At 35.1% G+C, this 27,728-nt stretch overlaps 1 pseudogene; it reads right to left on the bottom strand.

Annotated features, from left to right (window-relative positions):
* LOC116901900 overlaps positions 1–27,392 on the bottom strand; it is a 39,404-nt pseudogene extending 12,012 nt beyond the window's left edge.
* Positions 27,393–27,728: the final 336 nt, after the last annotated feature.

Raw genomic sequence — 27,728 nt, 5'->3', positions numbered from 1 at the left:
AGCTCTTCATGGAAGACTCACCTTATTTCACACTCGATGGCTGATAACTTTTGAAAGCATAGCAAGGACAGAGGCAGCATCTTAGTTAAAGAGTCTCAAAAATGCCCTTATTCTTGAAGGCTGTATATTTCTGTCCCAATCATCCTTTAACTAGCATAGCCAAACACCTTTCTGTCATATCTAATCTCACAATTATGACAGTGTAATGGTTTGAAAATTATTCAGAAGTTGTTATTTTTGTAAATTTTCTTAGCACGTTATTTTGGCTAAAATTGATACTCAGGACTACAAGATATTATGTAAGTTTCATCAACTATGACTGGTTGATTGACTGAGAACATTTATCTTTATTTTAAATTAAGAATAAGAAAGCACTTCATTACCAGATAGCTTTCCTTTCTTCTCATGAAGAACTTAAGCTTTAATACGTTTTTAAATATCAATTGAGGTTTGTGACTTTTTATATTCTCATTTAATAAAATGATTAAATTTAATAGTATTTTATGTTAATTTTTATAATTATGTTTTTATCATGAAAATTAAGGCAGAATTTTCCTCAAAGTGAAATATTCTCCTCACAAAGAAAGACTAGACAGGATTTCTTTAAACCTTTATATATTTTTAGAAAACATATAAAGGAATTCTTGTAGATAACATTATACCTAAAATAAGGAACAAAGCCAAAACGTTCCCTCTTTCCACTACTTAGGTATCAAAATAAAGCAAAAACATTCTGAGTAGGAGGGAGAGTAAAACACTAAATGGTGAAGCTAGAGAAGAGGCTCCACAGGTAAGCACTGCCTGCTGCTCAGTCACAATGACCTTAGATAAAAGCTGGTGGCCACATAAAAGACCAAGCATGACCACCAGTCTGCACCTGCGATGCCTTGGAGAATGGAACAGGCTTAAGAGGCTTGCTAGCTACAGACCAGAAACCAAGCTCCAGGTTCAGTAGAGAGAATTTTGCAAGGAAATGAGGCCAAATCAATAGAGTCAGAACCCAAAATCTTCCTCTGGTCTCCACCTGCTCACACAGTCGTACACCCATACCGGAAGAACCATCTGTAGGCACATGGACACATAAACACACATGTACACAGACACGTAAAACACACGCGTGTGCAGGGCACACACACACACACACACACACACACACACACACACACACACACACACACACACACACACACACACACGGTTATCAAGGCTCTGTGACCTAAAGAGGAGATTGACAAGTCCACTAGCAAAGGAGTTAGATCTTATTCTTTACTTAATGTCTACCATTAAACCTAGGACTGTACCAGTTACTTAGATACTCAAAATAAATCTATATTGAACCTTCCTTTAAAATGTCATCTTTCTTATACTAAGTAACTAAAATATAAAAAGGAATTACTAAAATACATTTCTGGTAGAAGTATCAGATTGTAGAAGATCCACTGATTCCGTAGGCTTTAAAAGAAGACACCTCTTCACAGTGTGTTTAATTTTTACATTGCATGCATGAAAAGAGTTCATTACTGAGAAAAATTAAAGTTGAATGTAATATTTGAAGTATTTGTCTTTAGGCTTCCTGGTTTAAAAACGATGAAACTCATAAAAGAAAAATAAACCTAACTTTCTTTAAATAGAGTCGGCATTAGGAATTAATCCTGTTTAAAATTTCTTACCATAAAACCTGATCCAAAACTTTATCTTTATACCTGTTAAAGTATAATTTAATAAAACTTTATCAACAATAGAGATGAGAATGTAAATGTGTACATTGCTGTGAAAATGTAATTACTCGAACATAAGGATCTCATCACCTTTGCTCATGTGTTCTTCAAAATACATTTACAATTTCCATGTTAGATTCTGATATTGGCTAAATAAAGGAATAAATGAGGCAGCTAATTCAAGTGTGCCTATCAGCTCTAAGAGCCACCCTTCTTGGCATCAATGTGTAAAAGAACATTCATTCTTCAGTTTTGCAATTCTGTTGCAATTTTGTTAAGCCCACGTGCAGCAAAATTAATACACAACCATTTAAAAGTATACAATGAAGTAATATTAATTAAGTATATTCTAAACATAGTATGAATATCATCCATTTTCACAATTTCAGTACACCTGAAGGGAGTCCACAAACACTTCAGTTATAAGTCTTCTTTCTCCATATTTTCAACCTCTGGAATCACTAATACTATCTCTACGCTTTTACCTGCTCTGGATGCTTCCTGTTAATGGAGCCCTAGAATGTCTGAATTGTAAAACTCTATGCTTATGAAATTGGAAAGACTGAAAAGAAAAGACCTGTTGCTTTCTACCTTAATTATTTTAAAAGTGTGCTTTATTCAAGCTTGTTCATTAAATACTTAAGGAATATCCATTGGTGTTTACAAATGAGGGAAGAGTCTGTGGTGTATTGAAGAAATTAACATGAAGGAGAAAGTAGAAGGATTAAATATTTATTTTACAAGTTATCTGTGTGGAATATATCTATTTATGATGATCCTATAGAACAGATTTTCAAATAAATTTATAAACTAATATGAAATAATAATTGTTTTCAATTGCTGAAGTTAGCATTACAATTTTACTTATTTTGAGCCTATGTTTGGCTGTAATTTTGAAACAAAGCCCAGGTCTGTTTTTATCTACTCCTTTCCATCTACTACTTTGCTCAATGCTAATTCTTCTTTAGTATTTTTCTGTTCATATGATCAAAAAGAGGGCAATAAAGTTAACACCCATACCCCCAGGCAAACATACAAACAAACAAAGCTGACTGAGCCTTACGAAGTTGAAGGAGACCCTGTAGGTGTCCAAAGAGGTGAGAAATAAAGCTTACTTCATACTGACTTCTTTAATCTGGATCGGACTTTCAAAGCATATTAAACACATAGTATAGTTCAGGAAAAAAAGTACTAAAAACATAATATATCATAAATTCATACCTAGGAATGTGGGATGTTGCTGTGATGGTCATGACCATGTTGGCTTTGGTGCGCATTATGGAAGAACTTGAAGTCTTTGGATTGAAAAAAATCCTTAAGTGCTTAAAATCTAATGGGTTATTCTATAAGATCTTGGAAGAAACGGATACTGAGAAAGAGTTTATTATGGATATCTGGGCTATGAATAAAAAATGTTCCTCAAAAATGCTATCACAGGTATTTTTTTTGATATTTTGAATAAATATCTGTAGTTTCTGGTTCTGGGACCGAAGAACTAGCTATGAATAAAAGACACAAATACCAATAATGTGACATATTTACTTTATTGGTACAATGGTGCTGGTTATCTAGGACTGAAAAATCAGTGTGATTAATAAGAGATGAGTACAAACAAGGTGAAATCTCGTGCAAGTATTTCTTCAGAGACAGCACATAGAAATTGTGTTCTGTGGACTACAGGGCTGCATCTGAAGCTAGCTGGAGAACTTGGCAAATAATATATAAGCATTTTCCATGTGGTTCTTGTTTTGAAGGCCTGAAAGAGTCAGAGAAGTTGAAGCTTGCTACTATGTACTATGTATGTGGAGATAAAACTTAGATCATTAGGTTTTCATTGTAAATGCTTTCATTCACTTAAACTTCATTTGAAGTCCATCAATATTTTCTTTCTACATATGGATATGTTTCAGAAAAATAAAAAAATGTAGAAAAAGGAAAATCTCAGTCAATTCTATTCAAATTTGGCTCACATTATTCTCTTCCTAACACACACACAAATACACACACACACACACACACACACACACATTCTTTCTTGTGATAACATCAGTGAAGAATATAACAGCTTTCTCCTTATCCCCAGAAATGTATACATTTATCGTAACCCTCTTTCTTTCTTTCTTTTTTTTTTTTTTTTTTGTAAAATTCATTGAATTGGAGAGAAATCTGGGGTGGTGGCTGATAGCTCTTTGAGCAAACACGATTTAGGGCATACATGCCTCCTTTGGTTCTTATCGTATTCAAGTTTAATATTAACCATTTGCAATATAAAGAAAACTTATAAGAACAGAGTATATTTTGATTAAAACTATCCCAAAGTAGGTCACTTATGAAATCTCCTCATTGAGAAATGATCCAAAAAGAACACTAAAACTAGAATAATTCTGAAGAGAATTGTACCTATCCAATGTGTAGTGTTCATTTTTCAATTCATCAAGGAGATTATTCATTTTACTTAATGGACTGCATATCCATCTTCCTCTTATTATCTTTCTTTTCTTCCATCTCTGCACAGAATTTCAAACCTTAATAATTTTCCTCCATTTTACATAAAATTGGATGACCTTAAACAATATGAAAAGTTTTTCTGTTAAAAAAATTTGTTTGTAAGGCAAAGGACATAGTCAAGAGGACAAATCACCAACCTACAGATTAGGAAAAAATTTTTTCAGTAACCCCAATCCAATCGAGAACTAATATCTAAAATATATGAATACCTCAAGAAGCTAACCACCAAAAAAAACTGAATCAAGAAATGGGGTATAGAACTAAACACAGAATTCATAACAGAGGACTCTCAAATGGCTGAGAAGAACTTAAAGAAATGTTCAAAGTCCTTAGTGATCAGGGAAATGCAAATCAAAATGACCCTATAATTTCACCTTACACCAATCAAAATGGCTAAGATCAAAATCTCAGGTAACAGCATATGTTGGCGAAGATGTGGTAAAAGAGGAACACTCCTCCATTGTTGGTGGGAGTGCAAACTGGTACAACCACTCTGGAAATCAATCTGGAGTTTCTTTACACAATTGGAAATAGATGTTTCTGAATCTAACTATAACACTCTTGGGCATATAACCAAAAGATGCCCCACCATGCCACTGGGGCACTAGTTCTATTATGTTCATAGCAACCTTCTTCATGATAGCCAGAAGCTGTCAACAACCCAGATGTCCCACTACAGAAGAATGGATACAGAAAATGTGGTTCATTTCCACAATGGAATACTACATGATGTGGTCTTCAGCAATAGGGTTTTACCATAAATTTGTGGAAATCAACCAACAGCCATGGCTACATCCTGGGTTATTTTGGGGGTTTCTATGAGACCCTTTTGACCAACAGCTAAGTTAGATGTAACCTACTCCCAATAAAGGAATTTTCATTAATTGACAACAATGTTCAGTTGGTAATCTGTCTCCTTCATTATCTGGCAATTTCATTTAAATAAGCTTGATGTATGAATGTATTATTTTAGGAAGCTTATATAGTATTAGCTTTCCATACAACCCCTTGCATGGCCCTTACTTTTAGCTTCCCCTACCTGTATTCCTTCTTCTTTATCTCTTTTCCAGCTTCTGTTTGAGAAACCTGTTTTTAATCTAGCAGTCGCCCATTACCAAATACCTTTCTGTCCTTTGTGCAAAATGGTGACTCCCTTTATGAACGGGTAAACAGTCTGCATGGGTTCCTGGCCTTGTCTGAAAAGTGACCTTGCCCAGAACTATCTGCAAGAATACATAATTCAGCACACTTCCGGCTCTGGCATCCTGCCTGTATGATGCAGTATTATAACTAATAAGCCCTTACAGATATCTTGATGCTATGACCCATTAGCCCTCTCCACTGAACCCTTAAAAATGCCCTTAGATATACTATCTCTGAAACAATAAAGTAAACTTGTCTCAGTGCAGCAGTCTCTACAGGTTATTCTGCTATGCTCACATATGTTCTTAGTGCTGAACATTTGGCACTGAACAACCAACATGGGTGCACGTTTCTGGAGAAGGCAATGTCTCTCATTACCAACTTTACTCCGATACCTCTAGTTCTTTACAGGGTTGAGGCCTCATGGGCTTTTCTCCATCCAGTTTACTATGTTGTTGGTACCTTCTCTGTTCATCTCATGTTTTGGCTGTCATGTTAATGAGACTTTATGAGTAATCTCAACTTTAAAGAGTGCTAAACGTTTTCCATTGAATGAAAAATATTGCTAGGTCATAATGCAATAATTTTCTCAGTAATCAATTGAAAATATTTTATCAATAAAAATTTTAAATATCTTTATATCCACTTTAAGTGATTTGGTGACTGATAATGTGAGATGCTCTTGTCAAATACCACAATAGTCAAAAAGAAGGGAAATAGAATTACATTTACCAAATTTTACCATTTGATAGTTGATAAATCATGGGAACATGATGTCATGTGACTTGGTAAGAGATGGTATAACACAATTGAAGGTAGAAGAGAAAATCTTAGTTATAACAATAATTTCAGGAAAAATGAAAATAGAAATTATCTCATAATGATTTAAAATAAAAATCTTAAACAGAAATTAAAGTAAAATATATAATAATGGTAATGTAAATAGAGCACAGCTTGTAATAGAGACAATAAGACTAAGCAGGTCAAGGAAAGCTTCTGGGGAAAATGATAATAGAAATAAAATCTGCCTGCAAACACTGCAGAAAATGTAATCAGTAATGGGAAAGACAAACTCATGAAGTGACTCCAAATTTCAACAAAAACATAAAATTTTTCCCTTATTGTCTCTGGTGACAAACTTTGGCAACATTCCATCTCAAAATTTAAAGTTGCCTGTATTCCAGCCAACAATGAATTCTACGGATTTTTCCCTATGGGTGGATAACAGTTCAGAAAAGCAATAACCTGCAAAGTCTAGACAGATGAACAAATGGTCCCCAATTGACAACTAATGTTTCCTTGATCCAAAGTCAGTGAGACATAAAAATGTAGGGTAGGGTGAGGAATCTGGATCTATGCTCCAAAGCATGAATAAACAGCTCTACATGCAGACTTACATTACCTAAGCCAAGGATTGTGTTACTTAGCCAATTAACACTTATATTGTCATTGTAGTACCATTTCTATAGAATGCAGAATAGTGTATGAAAGCATGCTGATTTAAATGAGCAGTTGTCACTCTTATAATCAGCACAGAAATGCTGAAATTCAAGTCTAATATACTAAACACTAAAGGGTAAAATCATTTAGAAGCTGTATACTCAATGTTGAAATTATAGTAAGCACAGAACATACTTTTGCAACTTTATCATAAACTTGGGAAAGTGAAGCTACCTAAAACCCAGGCGTGTTTGATGTTCCTAGTTAATTAGACACACTGCAAGGGGTCATTAGATGCTATCACATCAGAAAGAGAAGCATGAAAGTCAGAAATAATCCTCAGTGTTCAGGAAATTTGAATCACTTGTGGTTTTGTGTGGTTTTTTTTCATTGGATATTTTTTATTTACAATTCAAGTGTTATTCCCTTTCCCAGTTTCCCCTCCAGAAACTTGCTATCTCCCCCTGCTTCTATGACGGTGCTTCCCACAAAAAACTCTCTCCCAACTTCCCATCTTGAAATTTTCCTACACTGGGGCATGGAGCCATGAAATGACCAAGGACCTCTCCCCCGAGGGATGCCCGACAAGGCCATCCTCTGCTACATACGCAGCTAGTGCCATGGGTCCATCTAAGTGTACTCTGGGATGATGGTTTAATTCCTGTGAGCTCTGGGGGGACTATTTGGTTGATATTGTTGCTCTTCTTATGGGGTTACAAACCCCTACAGCTTTTTCAGTCCTTTCTCTAAATCCTCCACAGGGGACCACGTTCTCACTTCAATGGTTGGCTACAAGCATCCACCTCTGTATTTGCCAGGCTCATTTGGGTTTAATGGATAAATATGGGGTGGACTCTGGATGATCTGTTCCTGGCTTTGTCTCCATATTTCCTCCTACGAGTATGTTTGTTCCACCTTTTAAGGATTTAAGCATCCATACTTTGGTCTCCATTCTTCTTAAGCTTTATATTGTCTCTGAATTGTATCTTGGGTATTCTGGACTTGGGTATCTTGAGATTTGTGGCTAATAATCACTTATCAGTTAGTGCATACCATGTGCTGTTTTGTTATTGGGTTACCTCACTCAGGATGATATTTTCTAGTACCATCCATTTGCCTATGAATTTCATAAAGTCATTGTTTCAAGAGCTGAATAGTACTCCATTGTGTAAATGTACCACATTTTCTGTATCCAATCCTCTGTTGAAAGACATCTGGGTCCTTTCCCTCTTCTGGCTATTATAAATAAGGCTGTTATGAAAGTAGTGGATCGTGTGTCTTATTATATGTTGGAGCATCTTCCAGGTATATGCCCAGGAATGGTAAAGCTGGGTCCTTAGGTAGTACATTGTCTAGTTTTCTGAGGAACCTCCAGACTGATTTCCAGGGTGGTTGTACCAACTTGCAATCCTACCAACAATGGAAAAGTGTTCCTCTTTTCTATATCCTTGCAAGTATCTGCTGTCACCTGAGTTTTTTGATCTTAGCCATTCTCACTGGTGTGAGGTGGAATCTCAGGGTTGTTTTGAATCTCATTTCCCTGATGACTAAGGATGTTGAAGATTTTTTAGGTACTCAGCTCTTTGATATTTCTCAGTTGAGAATTCTTTGTTTAGCCCATTTTTAATAGGGTTGCTTGATTTTCTGAAGTCTAACTTCTTGAGTTCTTTGTAATATATTGGATATTAGCCCTCTATCACATATAGCATTGTTAAATATCTTTTCTCAATCTGTTGGTTCCCATTTTGTGTTATTGACATTTTCCTTTGCCTTACAGAAGATTTGCAGTTCTAGGAAGTCCCATTTGTTGAATCTTCATCTTAGAGTATAAGCCATTAGTGTTCTGTTCAGGAAATTTTCCCCTGTGCTCATGTGTTCAGGTTTATCATCATTTTATCTTCTATTAGTTTCAGTGTATCTGGTTTTATGTGGAGGTCCTTGATCCACTTAGACTTAAGCTTTGTACAAGACAGTAAGAATGGAAGGATCTGCCTTCTTCTACATGTTGACCTCCAGTTGAACCAGGACCATTTGTTGAAAATGCTATCTTTTTTCCACTGGATGGTTTTAGCTCCTTTGTCAAAGATCAAGTGACCATAGGTGTGTGCGTTCATTTCTGGGTCTTCACTTCTATTCCACTCATCTACCTGCCTGTTTCTGTACCAATACCATACAGTTTCTTATCACAATTACATTGTAATGCAGCTGTTAGGAATGGTGATTCCCTCAGAAGTTCTTTAATTGTTGAGAATAGATTTTGCTATCCTGGGTTTTCTGTTATTCCATATGAATTTGCAAATTGATTTTCTAACTCTGTGACTACTTGAGTTGAAATTTTGATAGGGATTGCACTGAATCTTTAAATCGCTTGTAGCAAGATGAATATATTTTCTGTATTAATCCTGCCAATGCATGAGCATGGGAGTTATTTGCATCTTCTGAGAACCTTGATTTCTTTCTTCTGAGTCTTGAAGTTCTTGTCACATAGACCTTTCACTTGCTTGGCTAGAGTGACACCAAGGTATTTTATATTATTTGTGACTATTGTAAATGGTGTCATGTTTCTAATTTCTTTGTCAACCTGATTATCTTTTAAGTAGAGGAAGTCGACAAATTTGTTTGAGTTAATTTTATGTCCAACAACTTTCCTGAACTTGTTTTTCACCTTTAGGTGTTCTCTGGTGGAAGTTTTGGCATCATTTAGGGATACTATTATATCAACTGCAAATAGTGATACTTTGACTTCTTCCCTTCCAATTTATATCCTCTTTTTTGTTGTCTAATTGCTCTGGCTAGGACTTTGAGTACTATATTGAATAGGTAGTGAAAGAGCGGGCACCCTTGTCTAGTCCTGATTTTAGTGGGATTATTTGAAGTTTCTCTCCCTTTAATTTGATGTTAGCTACTGGTTTGCTATATATTGCTTTTACTGTGTTTAGATATGGGCCTTGAATTCCTGATCTTTCCAAGACTTTTATCATGAGGGGGTGTGGAATTTTATCAAATGTTTTCTCAGCATTTAATGAGATGATCATGTGGGTTTTTTTCTTTGTGTTTGTTTATATAGTGAATCACATTAATGGATTTCCATATATTGAACCATCACTGCATCCCTGGGATGAACTGTATTTGATCAAGATGGATGATCATTTTGAGGTGTTCTTTTAATGGGTTTGTGCACATATTACTGTGTATTTTGGCATTGATATTCATACTGGAAAATATTCTGAAGTTCTCTTTCTTGGTTGTGTCTTTGTGTTGTGTAAGTATAAGTGTAATTGTGGCTTTGTAGAATGAATTGGGTAGTTTTTCTTTTGCTTCTATTTTGTGAAATAGTTTGGAGAGTGTTGGCATTAGGTCTTCTAGGAAGGTCTGATAGAATTCTGCACTAAACCCATATGGCCCAGAGCTTCCTTGGCAGGGTGGGGGACTTTATGATTGCTTCTATTTATTTAGGGGATATTGGACTGTTCAGATAGTTTACCTGATCCTGATTTTACTTTGGTACCTGGTATCTATCTAGAAAATTGTCCATTTCATCCAAATTTTTCCAGTTTTGTTGAATATATGCTTTTGTAGTATAATCTGGTGATGTTTTTTTTAATTTTCTCAATTTCTGTTGTTATGTCTCCATTTTAATTTCTGATTTTGTTAATTTGGATACTGTCTCCATGCCCTCCAATTAGTCTGGCTAAGTGTTTAATCTATCTTCTTGATTTTCTCAAAGTACCAGCTCCTAGTTTTGTTGATTCTTTCTGTAGATCTTTTTGTTTCTTCTTGGTTGATTTCAGCTCTAAGTTTGATTATTTCCTGCTGTCTATTCCTCTTGGGAGTATTTGCTTCTTTTTGTTCTAGAGCTTTCATGAGTGTTGTCAAGTTGCTAGTGTATGCTCTCCCCAGTTTCTTTTTGGAAGCACTCAGAGCTATGAGTTTTCCTTTTAGCATTCCTTTCATTGTATCCCATAAGTTTGGGTATATTGTGCCTTGATTTTCACTAAATTCTAAAAAGTCTTTAATTTCCTTTTTATTTCCTTGACCAAGTTATCTTTGAGTAGAGCATTGTTCAGCTTCCGTTTGTATATGGGCTCTTTGTCATTTTTATTGTTATTGAAGACCAACCTTAGTCCATAGTGAAATGATAGGATGCATGGGATTATTTCTGTCTCCTTGTATTTGTTGAGATCTGTTTTGTTATCATATGCTTAATTTTGGAGAAGGTTCCATGAGGTGGTGGGAAGAAGGTATATTCTTTAGATATCTGTTAAATCCATTTGGTTCAGAATTTCTGTTAGTTTCACCATGTCTCTGTTTAGTTTCTGTTTCCATGATCCTTCCATTGGTTAAAGTGAGGTTGTTTTTTGGTTTTTGTTTGTTTTTGTTTTGTTTGGTTTGTTTCTTTCTGTTTGTTTGTTTTCTGTAACATGAATTCAGATTTAGCACATTATCATGACATTAAGTGAGGAAGAGTATGGGAATAATCATCAGAAACTTTCCAATATGCTTGTAATAATTATACGTTTCAGGAAACTTGGGTACATAATAATGTACTGAGCAACAGTTACTGACTACAAAAGAATATTTAAAAGAAAGAGGAGATAGAAAAAAATGGAAAGTGTGCTTTAAATTGTTTCTGGGTTAAAAAAGAAATGAATAATAAGTAATTAATCATAAAAAATAATTTTTATGAAAAATGGAGTTTTGCAAAATTAACAATTGTAAGCAAGAAACTACAAGCATAAATCACAAAAGAACAGTTTGCCATAAAAAGAAGGAAAATTACAGATGTATAAAAAATTCATATGAAATTTCTAAGATTGATAAATTCTATTCTGCTTTTTAAGTCTATGAGGGTCTATTTACCAAAAACCAGGGAAGTATTATAAAAGCTCTGAGTAACAAGGTAAGAATCTTGAAAAGGATTTTATTTATACATACATATACATATACATATATATACTTATGTTAAGTATAGATATGGAGACAAGTAATCAATGATCATTAATTATGTTAGGCATACAGAGAGACTGTTTCATTTAAATTTATGTGTAAGACTATGAATGCATAGAAGTATTGATAATAAATTCACATACAAGTTTGTAAAAGTTTATGTATTTTAAAATATACTATTATATTAATAATTAATAATGGTTAACTTTAAACAATTTTAATAAAACAAATAGAAATTCTAATAATGAATCAAAGAGTTTTCAACTTCCACTGGCCCTTAAGTCTTAGAAAGGATAAATAATATTAAATGTCCTTTTACTAATTTTTCAGCAAAACATGAAATACCATACCTGCAAATTTTCTAGAAAAAAATAATGGTAACAAAATTTCCTAACAAAATCAGTTAGATGAAGTAAAAATAGATATCAGAGGAAAATTCATTGTATTAGAGAGTTGTTACATCAATATACAAGAAATAATCAGAGACATTATTCAATATCTTGCTAGCCATATTTCAAAACTAGATTTTTCAGACCTTATCTTAAATGTCCTGCAAGGTCTTTTCCAACTACAGCTGATTGAAACTTAAGGACCTACTGTCAAGTTTAGGTCATGGATGCCATGGTTCCTAAGAGAGCACTGGCTTGTGGGTATATATCTCTTTCACTCATCTGTTTTCTGCAATGGTGTGACAGTTTTACTCCCTCAGATGATCCCATACACATGTAATGTCCTGATAACAAAGGACTGAGTAAGGGGTCTTGTTGATTGTGCATGGGGACCTCCAAATCTCTGATCCAAAATGAATATTTGTTTTATAACTTGTTTATCATAGGAAAATGAATGTGGGAGTGTGTGTAGGGGGAGTGAGGTATTTTCTAGTATTTACTTTTGTAGTTTTCCTCTTTGTATTTTTTCCATCAATTCTTTTCACTGCTGTTGTTTTGAACCACAATATTGTGTAGCACAGGTTGGCCTACAGTTCACAATCTTCCTAGCTCAATCTCTCAAGAGATATGTCTGGCACATAGTCTACGGATTAAAAACAAGTTGCTTTATTTTGAAAAACTATCCAATTTGTATTCTATTGATGTGGTAAAAACACCATGACCAAAAACAGCTTGAGGAGGAAATGGTTTCTTTGGATAATATTTCCACATCACTGTCTATTGGGCAAATGGAGAATTAATAAGTCCCTGACATCTGCTTACCTCTGCACCTAGGTTCTACAGAGTTAATCCACCTCTGTTATCAATGCCTCAGTCACAGCTGCCCTATTTTTTTTTACTTTTAAATATATATGCCCCTGCTCATCTTATATTTTACCTCTATGTGAGCATATTCTTGGATACCTTGTATAAACTTCTATCTCAGATATATTTAATTCTGATTCTGGTTTCTATTGAGAGGCAGCCATTTTGTGTCTTATCTTAATAAATCTCTCAAGTGAGACCCTGCCCTTTGGTGTGATTCTGGGGTCACTTGCAAGCTTCTAAAAAAATCTGGGAAACTTCATCACTGAGGAAAGTTGGGGTATGAACTCATGCTAGGAAAAGGGAGGCAGGAACTGCAGCAGAGACTACTGGAATGCTGCTTTCTGCCTTGTTTCCCAGGGCTTGCTCAGCTTGCCTTCTCAAAAAATCAAGGACCATTTTCTTAGAATCACATATCCTACAGTAGCCTTTTTTATCAATCAAACTAATCTAGAAAATTCTCCAATAGCCTTATGTACAAGACCATCTAGTGAAAATCATAAATCATCTGAAATTCCTGTGGAAGATTACCTCAAGTTTGTGTTGTTAGCAAAAAAAACCAAACAACAAACAAAAACTTTCCTATAGAGAAGCCTTGTTTGCTTGTTTTTATTCTTAACCTAGGGTCCCATAAAGAACAAGCTGACCTCACACTTACTCTGCAGCCATGAATAAAGTTAAGCATCCACCTGCACCTACTTGCAGGTGATATGATTATAGATATGTGCCACCTAGCTATTTTTTGATATTCAATTAGTGGAAATGAATTGCATTTTAAATCTTCATAATTAACTTCAAATACATCTTAGTCAAAGTCAGGAACAAACACAATCAACAAATGGTTGTCGTGAGAGATAAGTTTGCTTCTTTTTCTAGCAGAAAGGAATGTGTTCATCTCATTGATCAGCCTGCTTCACAGATGCAGTGGTTGCATAGGTATTAAGACAGTTGTAGTGGACAAGATGAGCGTCACACTACCAAACAATAATAATAATCTCTATTTTTAGTTTCCTTAATAGTTTAATGTTTTATTTGGTATAGATCCTCTCATTAGTCCAAATGAGCAACTCCTCAGAATTTTTCTATGAAATCCACTTCTGACTACACATCAAAAACCCAATAGAGATTGTTCCTGGTTGTAATATGTCTGAAAAGATAGAAGGAAAGAGAAATTGAAACTGTCAGGAAACAAAGGGCTTGATTTTTGGCACCCATATGACAGCTCACAACTTCCTATAATCCAATTTTCAAGAGATACCACAGGTCATAGACACAAAAGTGTGGCTCATACATTCAAGCATTCAGTTACACAACATATTAAATAAAATAAAAGATCTTTAAAAATTAAATTAACTTTATGTCTGTAAAAAAGATGAATGAAGGTGAAGAAAAGAGAGGAAAAGAAAAGAAGGGAAGAAGAGAGGGGAGAGGAGAGGAGAGGAGGAGGAGAGGAGAGGAGGAGAGAGAGAGGAGAGGAGAGGAGAGGAGAGGAGAGGAGAGGAGAGGAGAGGAGGAGAAGAGAAGAAGCAAAGGCATTTTTGACTATTGGGAAGTGTGGTTGTTTCTTCCTCATGACACAGCCACTTATTGAGCATTTTCACCATTCCAATTTTCTTCAAATGCTGAGCAGCCCTTGAATGGTCAATGTTGGTCAATTTTGCAGTTTGTGTATCTGTAAGAGGATCACCTTTAGTGATTGCTCCCAATGTCTATCAATTTCTAATGACCATCCACTAATTTCCTCATTGTCAATGCTGCTGTCCCCTTTACAAAACTTCAGCCCACACTGCACTTGATGCCACTCTCTGTATGTACTTACTGGGTAGATGCAAAAAGGAGGCAGTCCTCTGGGTTCGTTTTTACAAGGGAACCTGTACAGTTCCTGAGGAATCTACCATCCTCACTTAACCATTTCTCAACAGTCTTGCCCTCCCAATCATATTGTATCGAGAGCAGATTAAAGTATGTGCATAGCGAAAACTAACAAACACTAAGACTATAGAAAATATGCTGACTAGTGAAGCAGCAAGATAAGTTAAATATAAAGCCCCAATAGTCAAATTGACTCTAAATTTGATTAATCAAGTCGCCAATACTGTTCTTTCATCTTCACTGAGGCTTTCTTATAACTTTATCACAGAGTGAAAGAAATAAAAATATCTCATCTATCAGGAACAATGACATAAAATGAGATTCACAATACAAACTTTTGCACATGTAAAATATATTTATCAATGGAAATTGTACTAGCTTATATTATGATTAATCCATCAGACTAGACTGCATTTACTGTATTCCATGTTGAGGGAGGAAGTCAATATAACTCTGAATAAATGTGCTATGCCTTCTTCAACTCTACTCCCATAAAAAACATACTAGACCCCAGAAAGAAGCAACACAGAAGACAGGACTATTGCTTTTGTAGGAAGGCTAAAATTCCCCATTAACTTTATTTTACCTAATGAATTATGTTTACATTGGGACATTGGGAAGAAAGAATTCTATTATCTTTACCAGTTCTTACATAATTTATTCCTGGGGACAAATACATAGTCTAAATTTTTATGATACATGAAATGTCTCAATATTTGTAAAAAATGAAAAAAATAATTAAATACCCATGTCCAAAGTTTTCAGATAAATACTGTGTTCCATATGTTTTGATTTTATCTGGAATTTTATTTACATTTCTCCTAATTGTGGCCTACCTTTAAACCAGTGGATCTTAATCTCTGTGATATGATCCTGAATGTCAAGTGTTTACATTGTGCAAATTGTTTGTATATCAGATATTTACATCAACATTCATAGCAATAGCAAAATTACAGTTATGAAGAAGTAATGAAATAATGTTATGATTTGGAGTCATCACAGCATGGACAGGATTAACAGGTTGTAGCACCAGGAAGGTTGAGGAACACAATTCTAAGTGTGTCTATTTTTTGTTTCCTTGTCTTCTTGACACAACAAATACAAAACTTTATCACTTCAGAGTAGGAAATACTTCGCATATTCTCCTACTGATGAATCCCACAAGTATGTATATGCAGTATACATACTTCAACAGCATGGAAATTATACAGACTGTCAAATCTCGGTAATTTTGATGCTACAGAATTTATCAAAGTAGAGAATGCTTACTAGAAATAAGTCCTTCAAGTCAATGAAAGCCCTAAGGAAAGGAAGCACACACTGTTGGACACATTACCACATATACGACATCTGATTGAAATATATCTACATTTTACCAGATGGAAACAAGTCAGCACAATAATTCTTCAGTTTTTAAATTGTCATAGAAAATGCTACTATGTTATTTCATCAATTGGCGCAAAATGGCAACTCTATCAAATGTGCCTTCTGCACATTTTTTGTTTTATTTTATTGTGATATCATTCTTAAGGATACATTCAAACTTAACAGTTTGATTGTATATAAAAAGAAAATAAATAAATAAATAAAATATCAACAAAGTTAAATGGCAAAAAGAAATTGTGATTTATCCTTCTTTCCTGCCTACTTCATTAACACATTTTTAGAGTGTTACTACATCTATTACTTAATGCTTACTTCACTTATAACACTTTCTCTTATATTTTGCAGGTTATCTCTAAATGGAACTACTAGAGGGGAGATGCTTGCAACCAATTTATTCATCATTAAATTAAATCATTAAATCTATCGTAGTGGAATCCAATGAGATGTTTTATTATCAATATCTTTAATTTCTAGATAAAATTGAGTGGAAATCAATACAGATAACTGTTATTTCTTCCTAAAATAACAGACTCACCAGCCCCCCCAATAGTAAGCAATTAAATCTCTGAAACTAATTACTTAACATGAAGCAAATCATATCTATCTCTACTGCTTTAGGCATTTGCATAATAGCACCCAAACAGTGGCTTGAACTGGAATTAATTCAGGTATCCACATGAAGTATCTAAGCAATAAACTGATTATAAAGGAACAATAGCTACACAGAGAGAAAAATGATCTCAGTATGCTGATGCTTGGCAACAATCTGATAAGCAGTAAGCTCTGACAACCTCAGAATGAGAAATGTGCCAGGGGAGTACTCATTTAAAGACAAAGGGTGACTTTCAATGTCTTGAATTAAAAGGATGCTGTTCTGTCCAAAATTACACATTTATTGTAAATTCATTGTCTATGAATGGTGAGACTTTTGTGATTTAGTCAAGTGGATTTCTGAGAATATGTAAATTTCGAAATAATAAAATGAAGTAGATTTTACTGTTTTAAAGATTGCATATGTGTTATCAAAATAGATTGAGGGAATTAAAATTCTGTCTTAGGTATTGAAATATATTTTATGAAAATACAGAAACGTTAAATAAAAGTTGAACTGTTTGTTTTACCATGTTGAATAATGAGTGATGGTATACATCTGCAATGGGAAGTTCTTCCTAGATTGCATGATTTTATGTCTGTTTGTTCCAGCAGAAACTTATTTCTAATTGTAGTCCTGGCTGGGATATATGTATGGTTCTTCATTATTGTTGTTTGGTCAGATGGAAAGTGAATCTCTCTCTCTCTCTCTCTCTCTCTCTCTCTCTCTCTCTCTCTCTCTCTCTCTCTCTCTCCTCCTTCCCTCCCTCCCCCTTTCTCCCCCCTCTGTGTGTGTTACTGTCTGCCTATCTCTCCATATGTGTGTATATGTGCATGTATGTGGAAATACTTGTAATTATACAAAAACCTGAAGAAAAAATTATGGAAAAGGAAAAGCAATGACTTGAATCACTAACTTGACTGCAATTGTATTAAACCTGGGTTTAATACTTTGAGTGGAAGGAAATAAAGAGTGTTTTTAAATAGGTCTGTGCTTCTCAAGACTCATCTAACAGAGTCTTAAGATATTTATATATAAGTACTTTGTGAAAGGCATCTCTTCTGACCTAGCAACATATGTCCTTGTGCCTAAAGCTCATTTTATTTTTGGAAAACTAGTATTTACTAAAAATATATAAATGCTATGCTAATAACAATCTGATAATAACAGTAAAGTATATGAATTAAATTATTGAATTGTTTTATATTTTTATTGCTTATTCTATTTATTTACATTTCAAATGTTATCCCCCTTCCGTGTTTCCCCTTTGCAAACCCCCTACACTGTCCCCACTCCCCATGCTTCAATGAGGGTACTACCATGCCCACCTACCCACTCCTACCTTACCACCCTAGCATTCCCCTAAGATGGGGCATCAAGACCCTGCAGGGCCAAGGGCCTCCACTCCCACCGATGCCATATCAGCCATTCCTCTGCTACTTATGCAGCTGGAGCCATGGGTCTGTCCATGTGTACTCTTTGGTTGGGGGTTAGTCCCTGGGAATGTTATGCACAGTTCATGAAAACCCCAGGAGACGACCAGGGTCCACAACACTGATGGAAGCACAGGAGTGTCTTTTTATTCTTGTTCAAACCCAGGAGGTAACCCTCCTGCAAGGCAGATTAGGAATGGGACAAGTCTAGGAGCTTAGGGTTTATGTAGGGGAAATGCACAAGCTTGATTTTCAAGCCTTGGCTTTACATGGTTGGATAAAGGGGTAAAGGAATATTACCTTCAAACTGATAGCTTATTCAGACAGCTAGGATGGACCATACATCTGGGAAATAACCTCTTTGACCTGGGAAGAAATAACTTTTCTCTCCTGTTGCTGCAAGTTGGCTACAGCAGTTATGTCTCTTTAAACAGCTGGGAAATGTTCGCTGTCTATTTCCCAGAGCTTAAGGGGGGGAGTCTTACACTTGAGGTATATTAGTTTATTAATTTTTTTGCTTTCTCCAAGAACAGGAGACAGCTTTGTCAGAGGGGGTGCTGGCTGCATAGGGGAAGGGGGGAGGCAGTGCTGCTGTTAAACTCAGCACCTGGACTTACACCAATGGCAGAATTGGCTTTTTTTTTTTTCACTTCAGGAGTTCTGGGGGATCTGGTTGGTGGATTTTGCTGTTCTCTCTGTGGGGTTGCAAACCCCTTCAGCTCCTTCATTCCTTTCCCTAGCTCTGCCATTGGGGTCCCTGGGATCAGTCCATTGGTTGGCTATAAGTTTGTGCATCTGTATTAGTCAGTGCTGGTAGAACCTCTCAGGGAACAGCTTTACCAGGCTCCTGTCAGCAAATACCTCTGGTGTCAGCAACAGTGATGGAGTTTGGTGTCTGTAGATGTCATGGATCCCTAGGTGGGGTTGTCCCAGGATGGCCTTTCCTTCAGGCTCTGTTTGATTTTTGTCCCTGCATTTCCTTTGGACAGAAACAACTCTAGGTTGATGGGGTGGCCCCATCCCTCAACCAGAGGCTGCGCCTAACCTTTGGATATGTTCTCTACAGGTTCTCTCTCCATTTTGTTAGGTATTCCAGCTAAAGCCATCCCTGTTGGGTCCTGGAAGCCTCTTTGCTTTCCTAGCATTTGGAACTTCCTAGTGGCTACCCTCAACTCAGTTCCCCATCCCATATTGCTAAAAACTTCCATTCAATTTCCGGACTGTCTGTAATTCCACCGTGTCTCCTCCCATACCTGACTTTACCCCCCTTTTTCCTCCCCCTCCTTTCTTCCTCCCAGGTCCCTCCCTCTACCTATTGTGATTATTTTGTTACCCCTTCTAAGTAAGACTGAGTCATCTAAGTAAGATAGTCATGAAAAATGGGTTACAAAAATAAAATTCAGATAATTGGATATGTTTAACTTATCTGTACAACAATAGTTTATGAAGATTGCATATTTTGAAAATGTCTTACACAGTTCACATTTGCTGGGTTGAGGACTGTGGACATGGTGGTTGAAGTTGTAGACTGCATCTGTGCTGTAAGGTCCGATTCTCATTTTGTTACTTAATGAAGCAGGCAACCCTCAGCATATAATCATCTCTACTATTGCCTATCGCAACCCAAATTCTGAAAAAAAATGTAATGTAATATCTACAAGTCCATGCAAGAAAATCTTTGTAAATGTTATTTTAAATATTTAATTATAAGAATATAGGCATATTCTGTTTTTCACAGAGATAAATACTTAAAGTATTGTGGAGAACAGAAATATAGGGAAGCTGGTCAGAAAATCATTATAGGAAATTAACCTAGATTTCCAAGATGTTAAATGAAATGAATTTGGAGGTTGTTAGATGGGTAGTCAAAATTGTCAGATAACCTTCACTTAACTCAAGGATTTTTGGAGTGAAAAAATAGCTGTATAAGTTCTTTCAAAATAAAATTTCTAGGGAGTCTAGGAATACAGAAGCAATGTACAATAGGCTCACAGCCAAATTCATGGTAAATGTGGAAAAAAGCCACAAAGCATTCTCACTAAAATAAGCAATAAGATCTATGTCCTCTCTGCTCCTATTCACTACAGTGTTTGAAGTTTTACAGAGTGATGTGACAAGTAATAAGAGCATAAGGGAAGGAAAAGTCAAATTATCGTTATTTCAGAATATAATTCAGTATAAAAGGCCTTAGGGACTCCATCAGAATGCTGATACCATTGACAAATGCACTTAGCAAAGATGAAGCACGGTGCAAAATGAACACACAAACTTCAGCCCACCTATATACAAATAACAAGCTTACAGAGAAAGCTATCACAATCCCACTCGTGATAGGAAGAAAATGTAGATCTTGGGTTAAATCTAACTAAGGAAAGGGCAAATATTATAAGAAATACTTCAAGACACTGAAGAGAGAAACTGAATTTGATACCAGAACATGGAAAGACCTTCCTGTACCACATTACTTTTAAACCAGATTCCCTTCCTCAAATTGGGGCCCACTGTTCTGTCTAGGTTAAGTAGGGAATGAGATACTATGAACTTTCTGTCTCTATCTTTCAAGCAAGAACTTTATAGGAAGTCCTTGTCATTCCTGGTTTTTGTGTAGGAAATAGAGATCAGAGCTCAAGCCTCGTGCTTACTTTAACAACTGGGCCTTTTTTGATGACCTCTGATACCTACATATGAAAGTATTATTTCCCAAACCTGTTTTCGCTGTGCTTCCTTTGCAATATCTTACTACATAATGTTGATAACTTTTTAATGATTAAACAACCAAATTTTCAAATAATTGTGTGTGGGTGGTGTGAGAGAGAGATGTTTCATGTTCAGAAAATATAATATATTGCTCTATTTAAGTAAAATACTTACCTTGATTGGTTTAGATCATTGGGGTTGAAAATTTACAGCAGTTACTCTGGCCAATACAAGTCTTAAAGTTAACTTTCAAACACAAATGTTCTCAATCTACAAGACACATCTACCATTAAATTTCAATATCCATCCTAAATGTCATTTCCCTTATTCCCATTTGCAACAAGGCATTTGCAGTGAAGGCAAACAGCTAGTTATTTTATCAACTACAGCATCTCACCCATAGCAGGAGAAAACTGCCCAAGTATGTCCAAGAGCCTCTGCCTGCTTGTACCTGTCCTCCTTCAGACAAGCTTGAACGCTGGTCTCAGCTTTCAAACAACCTGCTCCCACATGCATCTCTTAAATATCGCTGAATTCAACAACCTTTGAGATTCTGATATATCGGAGAGCATACATGAGCGTTTTCAACAAACTCACCCTGGGAAAAATGAGGCAATCAAACGTTTTCTTAGTTGGGATAGTATAATGGCTAAATATTACATTATGGTTGTTGAAATAGAGTGTATGTTTGTGCCTGATCTTAATTTGGACCATGAGAGATGAAAATAAAACACCAAGAAGCAATCTAGTGCATATTCTACAGCTACTTTATAGGAAAATATCAATATGGAAATAAAATTATATCCTATACACTCCTAAGAATTCATAGAATTTTGAGGAAAAGGAATGTGTTTCGTTTTACTTTGTCTGAGCCTCAATATCAGTTATAAAGATTATAAAATATTAGGAGCTCCAGATAATTATATCCTTTCACTTGTCTGCATACTACATTTCTTACTTCAAAACACATTTTTGATTTTATGGTATAGAGCATATATGAATGTAAAATAAGAATAACTAGGAGAAATAGAAGAAGACTTATATGTAAGCTATCTTAATCTAAGAATAATAATTTACATCTCTAATACTTCTTAGCAGCTCACATAAATAATGACAGGAAGGTCCAGAATGCCTATACATAAGCTCTTTCATATATTTGGGAGTAATAACATTTTAAATTTACTTATTTTCACGTTATGTGTGTGAGTGTTTGTCTACATGTATGGAATTTTATCATCAGTATATCTGGCACTTGCAGAAACCTGAACGTGGCATCAAATCCCTTGGAGTTGGAGTTACAGACAGTTGGAATCTGCTGTATGAGTGCCGAGAACCGAGCTTGTTTCCTCTATAAATGTAGACATCACTCTTAACCACTGAGCCATTTCTCTTGGTCCCAGCAATAACATGTTTTCAACTTGTATTCAGATTTCCTGTAGAAAACAGTCAAAGCTTTTGGATGATTCTCTTCTGAAAATTTTGCTCTATATTATTGCTAAAAAAGGAATTTGTAAGAAGAGTGAAACCCCTGGAAATCCCTGCCATGTCATTGTGCTATTTCCTTTGTATTTTTAGAGAAACCAGATGCTGTGGTGACATCAAGTCTGGCATTAAGATGTTAGAAGATTTAGGAAATCCTCTTTATTGGTGTCAGTGTCCACTCTTCTAATTCACAGAAGATTTAAAATTCTTCTCAGCATCTTTCTCACTTTCAATGTCTGCCAGCCACAAAGGCAATCATATGAGAACTTTGAACTATAAAGTAGCTGATATTAAACTTAATATACGTATTAATGAGGACACAAAGTGAGTGAAAATATGCACATATCTTTAATAAATTTTCACAAGTGACAACATTAAAAATAGAGAGTAGGCAGTAGGATAACAATAACTGAGTGGGAACTGGATGTCCTTCTGATGATAAGAAACTCTGAGCACAGGTTGTTAGCATCTTCAATGTCATTTACACAATTTGGAAAATGTTTCTGGTATTAGAGGTAGTGACGACTTGTTACTGTTATAATCATGAACATGAAAAGTGAATGCGCACAACAAGCCATATTTCCTGTGATCTTTGCACAGTAAGCTAACACATAAAGCAGTGGTCATTTCAGTTGTGGCAGGGTAGTGTCTTAGTAAAGGTTTCTATTCATGAACAAGCATCATGACCAAGAAGCAAGTTGGGGAGGAAAGGGTTTATTCAGCTTACACTTCCACATCTTTCAACTTACACTTTCACATAGTTGTTCACCACCAAAGGAAGTCAGGACTGGAACTCAAGCAGGTCAGAAAACAAGAGCTGATGTGGAGGCCATGGAGGCATGATACTTACTGGCTTGCGGCCCCTGGTTTGTTTATCTTGCTCTATTATAAAACCCAAGACTACCAGCACAGGGACAGCACTAACCACAATGGTCAGCGTCCTCCCCACCTTGATTACTAGTTGAGAAAATACCTCAGAATTGGGTCTCATTTAGGCATTTTAACAACTGAGGCTTATTTCTCTGTGAAAAATTCAGCTTGTTTCAAGTTGACACACAGAGCCAGCAAGTACAGGAAGTATTTAGTTCTCAATGACATTGTACATGTCCTAATCTGACTGCCTGTGGCACCTTATTCAAGATTCATTCACACTGAATGTGAATATTTATTCGTACTTATATAGAAGCAAATTTAAATTTAGATAAAATATTTTCTCTTTTAATTCAACATTTATGTAACATATGTTTAAAGGAAATATATTATATTATACACATGATAATTTTGAAACATAGTTAATCTTGTCAGCTATGTAAAATAACAAGTATAAATGAGAATTTGGGGAAAACTGAACCAATTGTTATTAGCGACATGTCAAAATTTATAAACTAAGCAATAGTTCTAATCTTTAAAATGTTTTAACAACAATCATGCACAAATTTTAAAACACCTTTTATGATCATCCAAAATACAGTATTTATAACAGCATGGGGGTGAGTTAAGAGATCACCCATGCTCATGGATTGGCAGGATTAATATAGTAAAAATGGCCATATCACTGAAAGCCATCTACACGTTTGATGCAAGCCCAACCAAAGAGTACACATCGAGGGAACCATGTCTCCAGTCACATATGGAGCAGAGGACGGCATTGTCTGGCATCAATAAGAGGAGAAGCCCTTGGTGCTGGGAAGGCTCATTTCCCCTCTTTAGGGGAATGGTAGGGTGTTGAGGTGGGAATGGGTGGGTGTGAGAGGGAGCACCCCCATAGAAGCAGGAGGAGGGGGTATGGGAAGAGGGTTTTCTGGGAAAAGAGATAACATTTAATGTGAATACATAAAATATCCAATAATAATAGAAGAAAAAGAAAATTAGGATCTGTAACAATAAAAGGAAATTCTTGCAGTTTGAAATTTAACTAGCTTCCAAATAGTATGTAGGTATGTTCATGTTTTATATGATCAAAATTGCACATTAGAGAAAACATTGACTCAATGTCTTTTTTCCATGTATATGATCCCCTCCATCTTCACTTTAGACACTTTTAGACTCCCACAATCATCTCCTTAGATGCCATGACATATGTGTGAGATAAAATATGTGATTTTTGTTTTTCTCACTCTGACTTATTTGTTTCATGCAACACATCCTAGTCAGGATTCCTATCTTTAGTGTTTAATTAATTAATATGAATACATAAATATTTCAAGTTTCTCTGACTTAGATTCTTTCACATTTATAACTAGAAGTGTCAAATTTGGATCATATGAAATTCATATTTTTCATTTCTTGATAAATCATTAGTGATGATTTCTGTATTGGATCTACTAGTTTACATTCTAAAACTATAGAATATAGATTTTTTTTCCTGCATCCTCAACCAAGAAATTTCTTCTTTTTTCAGGTTTTTTTGACTAGGAAGAGATGAAATAGAATATATTCTTTATTTACATTTTCCTAATAGCTAAGTATGGTGATCATATTTAAATTTTTAAATTAATTTATTCTTTGACAATTTCATACGTGTATATAATACATTTTGGTCACATTTCTCTTCAACCCTTTCTAATCTTCCTCTCTCATATACCCAATCTCTTTCCCCTTTTTCTGCAAAGTCCCCATCCCACTTTCATGTAGTATTTTTCTTTGTTTTTATTTTTTTTTTTTTGTGACACACTACGTTTAACCAAGACCACTGATACGACCAAGAATGTGGAAATGTCCATGGAGTTTGAGGAATTCGTCAAGGCTATGTCCCTGAAGACAATGACTTTCTAACTTTTCCAGCTACTCTTACATTGCATTTCCTCCTCTGCAAGGAGCAGCATGCCATGTGACTCTCCCTCGAATATGACTGAATGGTTAGCAGCTTACTCTCTTCATTACTAGACAAGAACTGTCATAATTAGTGTTGTCTTGAAATGCCTATTTCTCCATTATTTTAAAGTATGAATTTGCCATATATTATAAAACTTTTTGGTAATTATGTGCTGTGGGGCTTAAAATAAATCAAAGCATGCTTCCTAATCTCAACAGACAGTTTCAAATTTTTACTGATATGTTTGCTTTTATAAAATGAGGTAGAATTTTTTCGTAAAGGGATTTAATATATTTTGGTTGTATACTCTTAACTCCTCTCTCCAGTTTTCTATCTCTGGTATTATTTTTCTACTTAATCTGTTACTTAATCTATTGCTGATGATTTTCACTGTTTTTTATTAGACTGAGTTTTTCTTCAGCAACACAATTTTTTCAAAACATCTGTTTCCTTTCTGCATTTCCTGTCATGATTTCTGACTTTCTCTTCTTTTTCTGACTTTCTCATTCACATTGTACATTGACTCCCTAACTTTATTCAATGATTGTATACTTTTTAAAACAATAGATCATTTTCATAAGAATTTTTATTTTTTTCCCCAATGTTTCAACTGTTCCAGTATATTTAGATTCACTAATTGAGGAATTATGTTCATCTAGAAATATTAGGTTGCCTTGATTTTTCACATTTCTTGTATTATGATTTGCACATGTGTTTTTACTGACACATCTTCTGGCTTGATCTTGGGCTCCTTAAATATTACTGTCTACAAAAGAGAAAATAAAAATACATTATGATGGTAATAACATCAAACCAGTAAGATGTAGAAGTACACATAAAATTGATTACATCCAACCACTGTAACATCAAGAACAATGGAACAAAAAGTGACAGAAATCATACTATAAAGTGACAGATTACTAATAGTAAAGATAAAATTAGTAAATGAAAAAAATAAAGGGCAAAAAATAGAAAAAGAAGAAGAAAAAGAAAATGGGAGACAATGTGTTATAGTTAAATAAAGGAAATGATAAGAAGAATGAAAAACAGAATGCTCTGAACTGGCAAGAAAAGAGTGCAACAGAGAAAATTGCACATAAAGTTAGATTTTAAAGAGAGAAATTAATATTATAAAGAATATCTTTTCAAAAATTGAATAAAATGTGGCTTAGTTGTTAAGAGTGTTTGCTGCTCATGCACAGAATCTATGTTCAGTTTTCTATACAAAACTCAAAACTCTGTGGAGACCCTCTTCTTGCTTCCCTTTACACCCATGCCCACCACACACATATACACATAAAATAGATACACACAAATTAAAAGTAAATACCTTAGACTATAATAAGATAAAACTAAGATTGAAAGTACTGTGGAAGCAAAATGTAGGGGAAGGAAATAAAGTGAAAAAGGTTTGCAGTGGTTTTCATCTGGCCCTTTCAATAGTGTAATCTACCCGGTATAAGAGGTGTCCAGTTCAAGTTGAAGTCTCTTATCTTTCTTATGGTTGAGGCTAGTGATGAACTGAGACAGAGGAAGAGTCAGATAGACACACATGTAACCTTCCCTTTAAGAGTCTTCTTTTATTGATAGCCTGGAGTATCTCTCTGTCGTCTGCACTTCCCTTTAAGGCTTATGGGTCAACCATGCTCTGGATATTTTTTATTTAATATTCCCTGGAATATATTCTAAATTTAAAATGTATCACCCAAGTATGCTGTGGTATTAAAGAAGACAAAGGGGCTCTACATTTTATACAAATGATTTATTCTCAGTGATTCCAAAACCTGCTCAATATGAAGCATGGCCTAAAGGAAGAGTTGTAGAAGGCAAGTACTCCCCAGAGCTGTCAGTTTTTGATGGTGTTTAGCAGATAAAAAATTAGCTCAGTCCTACCACTGAGGTCAGCATCCAGGATAAACATATTCTTTTGCCTCTGAGGTTGGTAAAGTGCTGGGGTTATCAAGAGTGACAAAGTGGATACCCTTATGCTTACGGATGCACAGGAGTACTCACTGTCATCGTCAAATCCTCCAAATGGACTTTGAACTTCCAAGAACTGTGGACTTGTTCAGATTGTGACTCCCCATCTCTTTTCACCAGGGCCATCTCATGGACGATCAGATTGAGGTTCTGTATCTTCTGTCTTTGCTAGGTAAAAGCTAGAGAAACTTTTCTGTATACTCCTTTTTATTACAGCATACTTTTGTTTATTTCCATTTATCCTATGATCTCTTTTGTGATTCATATTTTTAACTTAACTTTTTCTTTTTGGAATAGAATATAATATTTGTTGGGTTGAACTTCTTATTTACTATTCATATTTAAATCTACCATACAACCTAACTCCAAATAATCAATTATTTTAAAAAGCAGCAAGAGTGACTTTATTAATCTTTTAAAATTGTTTATTTGCTTATATATCTTTCTTCACACGTACATTAT

This window comes from Rattus rattus, chromosome 1, assembly GCF_011064425.1.
Source record: "Rattus rattus isolate New Zealand chromosome 1, Rrattus_CSIRO_v1, whole genome shotgun sequence".
Classification (NCBI taxonomy): Eukaryota; Metazoa; Chordata; class Mammalia; order Rodentia; family Muridae; genus Rattus; species Rattus rattus.
This window is presented reverse-complemented; position numbering and strand designations above follow the sequence as displayed.